This window comes from Mus caroli, unplaced genomic scaffold, assembly GCF_978045245.1.
Source record: "Mus caroli unplaced genomic scaffold, Mus_caroli_1 scaffold_1, whole genome shotgun sequence".
Taxonomy (NCBI): Eukaryota; Metazoa; Chordata; class Mammalia; order Rodentia; family Muridae; genus Mus; species Mus caroli.
In genome coordinates this window covers 176,045,754-176,053,589 of record NW_028227256.1, presented here as the reverse complement: position 1 = coordinate 176,053,589, position 7,836 = coordinate 176,045,754, and positions in this window count along the sequence as shown.

Sequence of the window (7,836 nt, the reverse complement as noted above, 5' to 3'; positions counted from 1 at the left end):
GCCATTCTCAGTTGAACGTTCGTGTTGTGGACTGTGGGCAGGCCGCAACAGTTGGCGCCAGAACTGGGACCTGAAGAATGGCAGAGGGATGCTAAGAGAAACGACTGCTGTGTGGAGCTCCACAAGAAAGGAAAGGATCTTCGTATCGGAGCATCGGAGCAACGGACAGGTACACATGCTAGCGCTAGCCTAAAATTTCAGTTTTGTAAAGTGTTGCTGAGGATGCGGTAGGATACGAATCAAGTTTGAATCAGTGCTGACCCAACACTGTTTCTGCTTGGGGTCAGTAGTTCGTTAATCGGAACTAGATACGGAGACAGGCGGTGTGCCGCAGCTTTTTAGAAAGCTGTTTAGGTGGAAGAAGGAAGGGTTTAAAGTCATGGATCAGGCGGTTGTTCTTAGTTTTCAGGAGTTGCTTCAGGCCAGAGGAGTAAGGCTTGAAGTACAATTAGTAAGAAATTTTTTAGATAAGATAGATAGCTGTTGTCCATGGTTCAAGAAGAAGAAACGATAGATTGTGGAACCTGGGAGAAAGTTGGTGAGGCCCTGAATATCACTCAGACAGATAATTTTACCCTAGGTCTTTGGGCGCTTGTAAATGATGCTATAAAAGATGCAACTTTGCCAGGGCTAAATTGCCCTCAGGCGGAGCTTGTGGTATCTCAGGAGGAGTGCCTATCAGAGAAGGCCTCCTCAGAAAAAGATCTTCTTAACTCAAAAATTGATAAATGTGGAAACTCTGATGATGGACTGAATTTTAACAAAAATCACTCAGATAGAGGAATTGCCCATTACCTTAATGAGAATTGGTCCTCTTGCGAATCTCCCGCTTCACCTATAGTCACCACTTCGGGAGGTGCTACTCATAGGGACACACAGCTAAGCGAGTTAGAGTTTGAGATTAAGCTTCAGAGGCTGAGTCTCTTAAGATATTTCTAGTTTAGATAATGATTAATGTGGTTCCTATCCTAAATAGTAAAATTTAAGATAAGATATAAAGCAATGCCTCTTTATTAAAGCGTTAAAGCTTGCTTTAATAGGTATTCATAGGTATTAATTGATATCCAAACTTTGTAATATGATAGTAATGCTTCTAATATTGATTTTAACAGTGATAAATTGTTTTAAACATAGGTTTTGCTTTCCCAAAGTTGTAGATATTATCCTAACCTTGCACAAAAACTTAAAAATTATGGTTAAAACTGCCATTGTTCCATTGACTGCAGCTTGCAGTTTGATTGCAAATTTAAGATTAATGCTCAGATTAAAAAGTATTTTACCTTTGAGTCAATACAGGGCTCTGGGCAGCCCCAGAGCGGCTTGTGGCCCTTTCTTTTGTTTTGCAAACAATGCCTAAAAAAAAAAAAGTTTTTCCCTGTGTTCAAGAAAATTTCTTTTTAACAGTGTTACAGATCTATTCAGATGTTTAAAATAATGCTTAAATTCAAAGATTTTTGCTTCTAGTAAACTGGTAATCACTAGAAAATTTTGCCTCTACGTATGGCTAATATAGCTTTACATTATGTAAGAAAAATGTTTATTGTTTCTGCTTCTTTACAAGAAGCCAAAAGTTTTAATCTTTCAGTATATATTGTTTCCTAAGTGGAAAGTATTTTATTAACTAATGCTTCTCAAGGGAAGTTTACCTTAAATCCTTGCTTGTCATTTTTCCAGTTTAGACTAGCTTCTAGCCTTTTAACTTTATGGCAATAGTACATCAGAGACTGTATATTCAGACTTAGTAAAATTAGTCATTTAATAGAGTCATAATGATTTTTCACTCTTCTTCAGTGTGACCAGCCATTCTAACTCAATCTTAGACTGGTCTAATATTCAGTTCAATTGTTAGAGATTCCTATATTCTAAATTACCTAGCAAAGTTAATTCAGAGCATATCCCCCAAGGTCACCAAAGGCTCATCTTGCCTTCACCTTATTTGTCCTAAACTTTTTGCAAACTGACATTAAAGGTCAGTCTGCAGCGGAACGCCACTGGCACCCAGTTACTTCTAATTCTTATGCATTGGTAAAATGGAAGGACGCCCTGACTAATAAATGGAAGGGTCCGGATCCAGTTCTAATCTGGGGAAGAGGCTCGGTTTGTGTTTTTTCACGAGATGAAGATGAAGCACGGTGGCTACCAGAGAGATTAATTCGTCAGGTAAACACAGATTCTGTCTCTTCTCGTAAGTATCATTCTAAAGACTAAAATTCCTCTTGTGCTTAGAATTCAGCTGGGAGTGGAAGCTCCCAAAAAACTGTTTTCCTCTGAGCCAATTCCCCTACAGGAGGCCGGAGATTAGCTTTAGTTTTACAATTTGCATCTAAATAAAGTACCTTGACTTCTCCAAACAGAAAATTTACATTGCTACACTCTCATTGTTTAGATTTCTTCCTTTTCTCAAGCAGGTCAATCTACATTCTCCAGTTCTCCGCCCCTAAGAGCAAACAGGTGGTACTGCTAATCTCTCTTCCAAGGACATCCCAGCATGTGGCTTTCAGTCTAAGATAAGATTTAGATTTACCAGGAGAGCTAGGGAAGTAGAAATTTCATATATATTTACAGAGATTAGTTCTTATTTTGATAGAGATGGGCTTAGTCCCTTAGCTGGCCTCTGGCTTTTCACCCTTGCTGTTACTGCAAGGTGTCCTTAGTTCCTCAGGCTATTGGGAATAACAGAGATGAAGAGGAAAGACTTTCAGCTCCTATTTTAACCAAAATTAATGGTGTTAATACTGACATAATTCTTGTCTAGGCCTTGCTAAATCTGAGGTTGACAAGTCTCATATAGAGACCGCGCATAACTCAGAACTATGATACTGATTCATAATCATATGAATACAGTATGGGTACCGCTTGGCGCAGGAGATTACTGCGGAGGGAAGGTCCAGCTTGACCGTTTCTGAGTTCCCTGTGCGACACACCTGATTTGAATGAGGTTGGTATCTGATTCCAGCTAAAAACCAAAAATACTTAAGGCTCTGCCTCCCCTCCCCAAAAGATACCAAGAGCCACAGATGTGAGTTGTTATAACACTCACGGGAGGAATCAGGTCAATGTCCACCCAAGTCAAGGTTAAAGGCCCACTCATCTATGGATGAAAAAAAAATCATTTGATCACCTCTGTTAAGCATTGCCTATTTAAACTTAATTAATAGGGGGGAGAGAGGTTGGAGACCTTACTGTCGTAAGGGCAAGCCCTTCACTGCCTCCCACCCAAATAAAAAAGCCAACTGGCCTTGTACTAAAGAGCTGGTCTTACCCCCTTCTCCCTGTTTCCCCTGCCTGTCACCCAAAATTGCGGAGGATTATCAGCTCAGTGTTATTCTAAATTTGTTTAGTTAAACTCAGCCAGGGTTCCAACGCCCTACTTAAAATGCAAACAGGTAGCTACCTATTCAGCACTAATTAGCATTATAAAGTCAGAGCCTATTCTGTTAGTGGTTTACTAGGATAATAAAGACAGTCTTAGCCAAATACAGTTTACCATTAGAAAAGTTAGGGGATCCCACGGAAACAGGTTTTTTCTTTGGCCCTAGGAACTCAGGCAGAACTATTGAACATAGATAATTTTTCTGCCTCAGGCCAGCCCCTTTTTTATTTTTGTTTGTTTTGTTATCTAATGGGAGGAGATGTGGCCTCCTTTCCCCCAGCCTGGAACTTGCTTGCTCAAGGGTGGAGCTTCCTGCTCATTCGTCCTGCCACGCCTACTGCTGGAACCTGCCTTTGCTGCCTGGAGGCACACACGTGTTCGTCCTGCTACTGGACCCTGAGTTACTTGGCGGGATATTGGGTTCCCTCCCCCTTCCTTTATAACTGAGTGTCTGAAAATAGTAAAATTGAGCCTTGATCAGAATGTTTGTTGTCTTGGCTCCATTGTTTCTTCCGCCCCGTCTAGATTCCTCTCTTTTCAGTTCGAACTGCCATTCTCAGTTGAACGTTCGTGTTGTGGACTGTGGGCAGGCCGCAACAGTTGGCGCCAGAACTGGGACCTGAAGAATGGCAGAGGGATGCTAAGAGAAACGACTGCTGTGTGGAGCTCCACAAGAAAGGAAAGGATCTTCGTATCGGAGCATCGGAGCAACGGACAGGTACACATGCTAGCGCTAGCCTAAAATTTCAGTTTTGTAAAGTGTTGCTGAGGATGCGGTAGGATACGAATCAAGTTTGAATCAGTGCTGACCCAACACTGTTTCTGCTTGGGGTCAGTAGTTCGTTAATCGGAACTAGATACGGAGACAGGCGGTGTGCCGCAGCTTTTTAGAAAGCTGTTTAGGTGGAAGAAGGAAGGGTTTAAAGTCATGGATCAGGCGGTTGTTCTTAGTTTTCAGGAGTTGCTTCAGGCCAGAGGAGTAAGGCTTGAAGTACAATTAGTAAGAAATTTTTTAGATAAGATAGATAGCTGTTGTCCATGGTTCAAGAAGAAGAAACGATAGATTGTGGAACCTGGGAGAAAGTTGGTGAGGCCCTGAATATCACTCAGACAGATAATTTTACCCTAGGTCTTTGGGCGCTTGTAAATGATGCTATAAAAGATGCAACTTTGCCAGGGCTAAATTGCCCTCAGGCGGAGCTTGTGGTATCTCAGGAGGAGTGCCTATCAGAGAAGGCCTCCTCAGAAAAAGATCTTCTTAACTCAAAAATTGATAAATGTGGAAACTCTGATGATGGACTGAATTTTAACAAAAATCACTCAGATAGAGGAATTGCCCATTACCTTAATGAGAATTGGTCCTCTTGCGAATCTCCCGCTTCACCTATAGTCACCACTTCGGGAGGTGCTACTCATAGGGACACACAGCTAAGCGAGTTAGAGTTTGAGATTAAGCTTCAGAGGCTGAGTCTCTTAAGATATTTCTAGTTTAGATAATGATTAATGTGGTTCCTATCCTAAATAGTAAAATTTAAGATAAGATATAAAGCAATGCCTCTTTATTAAAGCGTTAAAGCTTGCTTTAATAGGTATTCATAGGTATTAATTGATATCCAAACTTTGTAATATGATAGTAATGCTTCTAATATTGATTTTAACAGTGATAAATTGTTTTAAACATAGGTTTTGCTTTCCCAAAGTTGTAGATATTATCCTAACCTTGCACAAAAACTTAAAAATTATGGTTAAAACTGCCATTGTTCCATTGACTGCAGCTTGCAGTTTGATTGCAAATTTAAGATTAATGCTCAGATTAAAAAGTATTTTACCTTTGAGTCAATACAGGGCTCTGGGCAGCCCCAGAGCGGCTTGTGGCCCTTTCTTTTGTTTTGCAAACAATGCCTAAAAAAAAAAAGTTTTTCCCTGTGTTCAAGAAAATTTCTTTTTAACAGTGTTACAGATCTATTCAGATGTTTAAAATAATGCTTAAATTCAAAGATTTTTGCTTCTAGTAAACTGGTAATCACTAGAAAATTTTGCCTCTACGTATGGCTAATATAGCTTTACATTATGTAAGAAAAATGTTTATTGTTTCTGCTTCTTTACAAGAAGCCAAAAGTTTTAATCTTTCAGTATATATTGTTTCCTAAGTGGAAAGTATTTTATTAACTAATGCTTCTCAAGGGAAGTTTACCTTAAATCCTTGCTTGTCATTTTTCCAGTTTAGACTAGCTTCTAGCCTTTTAACTTTATGGCAATAGTACATCAGAGACTGTATATTCAGACTTAGTAAAATTAGTCATTTAATAGAGTCATAATGATTTTTCACTCTTCTTCAGTGTGACCAGCCATTCTAACTCAATCTTAGACTGGTCTAATATTCAGTTCAATTGTTAGAGATTCCTATATTCTAAATTACCTAGCAAAGTTAATTCAGAGCATATCCCCCAAGGTCACCAAAGGCTCATCTTGCCTTCACCTTATTTGTCCTAAACTTTTTGCAAACTGACATTAAAGGTCAGTCTGCAGCGGAACGCCACTGGCACCCAGTTACTTCTAATTCTTATGCATTGGTAAAATGGAAGGACGCCCTGACTAATAAATGGAAGGGTCCGGATCCAGTTCTAATCTGGGGAAGAGGCTCGGTTTGTGTTTTTTCACGAGATGAAGATGAAGCACGGTGGCTACCAGAGAGATTAATTCGTCAGGTAAACACAGATTCTGTCTCTTCTCGTAAGTATCATTCTAAAGACTAAAATTCCTCTTGTGCTTAGAATTCAGCTGGGAGTGGAAGCTCCCAAAAAACTGTTTTCCTCTGAGCCAATTCCCCTACAGGAGGCCGGAGATTAGCTTTAGTTTTACAATTTGCATCTAAATAAAGTACCTTGACTTCTCCAAACAGAAAATTTACATTGCTACACTCTCATTGTTTAGATTTCTTCCTTTTCTCAAGCAGGTCAATCTACATTCTCCAGTTCTCCGCCCCTAAGAGCAAACAGGTGGTACTGCTAATCTCTCTTCCAAGGACATCCCAGCATGTGGCTTTCAGTCTAAGATAAGATTTAGATTTACCAGGAGAGCTAGGGAAGTAGAAATTTCATATATATTTACAGAGATTAGTTCTTATTTTGATAGAGATGGGCTTAGTCCCTTAGCTGGCCTCTGGCTTTTCACCCTTGCTGTTACTGCAAGGTGTCCTTAGTTCCTCAGGCTATTGGGAATAACAGAGATGAAGAGGAAAGACTTTCAGCTCCTATTTTAACCAAAATTAATGGTGTTAATACTGACATAATTCTTGTCTAGGCCTTGCTAAATCTGAGGTTGACAAGTCTCATATAGAGACCGCGCATAACTCAGAACTATGATACTGATTCATAATCATATGAATACAGTATGGGTACCGCTTGGCGCAGGAGATTACTGCGGAGGGAAGGTCCAGCTTGACCGTTTCTGAGTTCCCTGTGCGACACACCTGATTTGAATGAGGTTGGTATCTGATTCCAGCTAAAAACCAAAAATACTTAAGGCTCTGCCTCCCCTCCCCAAAAGATACCAAGAGCCACAGATGTGAGTTGTTATAACACTCACGGGAGGAATCAGGTCAATGTCCACCCAAGTCAAGGTTAAAGGCCCACTCATCTATGGATGAAAAAAAAATCATTTGATCACCTCTGTTAAGCATTGCCTATTTAAACTTAATTAATAGGGGGGAGAGAGGTTGGAGACCTTACTGTCGTAAGGGCAAGCCCTTCACTGCCTCCCACCCAAATAAAAAAGCCAACTGGCCTTGTACTAAAGAGCTGGTCTTACCCCCTTCTCCCTGTTTCCCCTGCCTGTCACCCAAAATTGCGGAGGATTATCAGCTCAGTGTTATTCTAAATTTGTTTAGTTAAACTCAGCCAGGGTTCCAACGCCCTACTTAAAATGCAAACAGGTAGCTACCTATTCAGCACTAATTAGCATTATAAAGTCAGAGCCTATTCTGTTAGTGGTTTACTAGGATAATAAAGACAGTCTTAGCCAAATACAGTTTACCATTAGAAAAGTTAGGGGATCCCACGGAAACAGGTTTTTTCTTTGGCCCTAGGAACTCAGGCAGAACTATTGAACATAGATAATTTTTCTGCCTCAGGCCAGCCCCTTTTTTATTTTTGTTTGTTTTGTTATCTAATGGGAGGAGATGTGGCCTCCTTTCCCCCAGCCTGGAACTTGCTTGCTCAAGGGTGGAGCTTCCTGCTCATTCGTCCTGCCACGCCTACTGCTGGAACCTGCCTTTGCTGCCTGGAGGCACACACGTGTTCGTCCTGCTACTGGACCCTGAGTTACTTGGCGGGATATTGGGTTCCCTCCCCCTTCCTTTATAACTGAGTGTCTGAAAATAGTAAAATTGAGCCTTGATCAGAATGTTTGTTGTCTTGGCTCCATTGTTTCTTCCGCCCCGTCTAGATTCCTCTCTTTTCAGT